Consider the following 2,681-nt stretch of genomic DNA (forward strand, 5'->3'; position numbering starts at 1 on the left):
TTTTACGTTTTTGGAGCCGCTTTTATAATGGTGGCATTTCATGGCTGCAGCTGTGAAAATGTTCATTGGCGAATGCTTTCTTTCATTTGGCAAGCTGCCCCAGCTGCCATCAGACCATAAGGGCAGGATAGAAATTCCTTACGTAAATACACTCAATAGCGTCACCAACAGGGATCAGCTAGCTATAGCTCTGGCTGAGGGAACTGGCCATTGACACTGCAGTCAACTGGCTGTCATCAGCCTTTCATTTGGAGAGCGAAATGTTTTTACGGGTACTTAGTTTGGACAGGGTTTATGGACTGGAGTTTTTGTTTATGCCTGTTTGAATGATGTTGTACCTGACCATCTGTTTGAGCAAGAACCCTTAGGAAGGGAAATTACTGTTTTGAAACAGTAGGAAAGAGTAAGAGTCCAGTAGCACTTTAAAGACTAATGAAATTTGTGGCAGGGGATGAGCTTTTCTGAGTCACTGCCCACTTCTTCAGATACAGCGAGAATGTGAGTCCGTCTGTCCTTATATCTTGGAGAATGGCGAGATTTCAGATGATGAATGACAATAACAGGCAAATGACAATAGCAGGCATGATTGAATTAGGCATGATATGCAACGGGGCAGTAGGCGTGGAGAAACCAGCATTGGTAAGGAGACACGAAACCCAGGTCTCGATTCAGTCCAGGAGGATGCATTGTCTTGAGTGTCATTATCAGTTGCAGTTGTTTTAAAAGACCTTGGAAAGCCTCTAAAGTTTTAAGCTGTATGGAGGCCCGACAACAGACACAGAAAATAGCTATATCTTAGTGATCGCGTAAAACAATGGGATTTTGCTCTGCAACGACAATTATAACAGTGAGGCAATCTTACACACTTTAAACAAAAGGTAATAGGCAAATTTACTTGGTGGAAAATATTATTATTGATTTAAATAACAGCAATGAGGATTCTAACTGTTATGCGTGTATCTTACAGCGCAATCCTTTGCAGAATTACTCCAATCGGAGCCCACCGGATTTAAGACTACAGTAACTCTGCACAGGATTGTAGCGTTATCTTACTAATGATTAGTGTTTGGACAGTATTGTGGCCATGACTGGAGTCACTTGCTCGGTCAAGGTTTTCAGTCTTTGACTAAATCATGGTTGCCAACTCCAGGTTGGAAAATTCCTGGAAATGTTGGGGCTAGAGCCTGGGAAAAGGTGGGATTTGGGTAGGGGAGGAACCTCGACAGGATAAAATGCCATAAAGCCCACCCTCCAAAGTAGCCATTTTCTCCAGGGGAACTGATCTCTCTTGGCTGGAGATCAGTTGTAATTCTGGGAGATCCCCAGCCACCATCTGGAGGTTGGGAACCCCACCTACGTCATACAAGTCCCGACATAGTTAGCAGCCCTGGGATTGCAAGCGGGACATTTTTATTTTGGCTGTAAAATACTGAAGTCACATAGGAGCTAACGCTGGAGGGCTAGACTTCTGTATCAAACTTCCCCAGTGCAGGCTGACAGGAGGATTTAAAAATAAACCCAGACTACGAAGGAGGCATAAAATTGTTCCCTCACCTGTGAATCTCAACAACCCGGCACACCGCAGCACACAAAGTCATCAGTACGGTGGGATTCAGAATCCGTTTTATCCTGCTATAGAAACGTTGGCCTGAAGCCTGCAGATGGAGAAAGGGGAACTTGAGCTATTTTTTTGCCGACCAAATGTTGGCGGGTCATTTATTTACCCACGTCTCAGCCTGAACTGCCGCATCTGAACGTACAGTGCATTCACCCAGATTACAGAACCACCTCCAAATAACAGTGTGATCCTTCGCAGAGATATTCCCATCTACGCTCACTAGTATCAAGACATTAGATAGCATGCTTGATTTGCGGTAATATGAGTGGCAAAGCCAAAACACTTTCTTAGCCATTATGCGTGTTAAGGGTGGGTAGATTAAAGGACCTGGCAAAGCTGGAACATCGTGTTTGTAAGACCCATGGGTACAAAATGGCTTTGTGCTCTGTCTCCTGGAAGCAACATGTTCCAGGCCCTTACAATGGAAGTGTCTGTCTCAACAGGATCTTCGACACTCAAGACTGTCCTGGTTTTGATTTGCAACAGCTGCTCAAATTTCTATCCTATGCACAAGTTAGGAAACGTGAACAGAAGCATCTTGGGTGGCTGATCTGTTGTGGTAATGCTGGGAGTGGTGATCCCAGATCGCTAGGTTTTGCTATGAACAAATGTTCATCAATAAAGATGCTTTAATGATAGTCAGGGGTCATTTCCTGTGGGAGTGCACAGGAGCAGAGCTCCGGCAGTAAGGAGCCCAGGGGGAGGGCACGTGCAACAAGCCCCGCCCCCTGCTCCCAGCAGCCCTCAGTTGGGCCACAAGGAGCAAGAAGCAGCCAGGTAAGTTGCAGAGTCCCCCCCAGCCCACCTTCAGGTACAAGCTCTCCCTCCTCTGTGAGGACAGATCTGCACGTAAGCAATCCAAAACAGTCCAGTGGAGCCTGAGTGGTGGGTGTTGCCTTCTGACACACGTCCAGTGATGTCAGGGGGTGTGGTATATGCAAATGTTATGCTAATAAGGTATGCTAACGAGCTCCTGCACCTCTTTTTCTATGAAATGACCCCTGATGATAGTATATCCACAGGGAGCTAGTGCTGCATCGCAGCTAGGACTAAAGCATGAATC

This window comes from Gekko japonicus, unplaced genomic scaffold, assembly GCF_001447785.1.
Source record: "Gekko japonicus isolate JY-2015 unplaced genomic scaffold, Gekko_japonicus_V1.1 scaffold1266, whole genome shotgun sequence".
NCBI lineage: Eukaryota > Metazoa > Chordata > Lepidosauria > Squamata > Gekkonidae > Gekko > Gekko japonicus.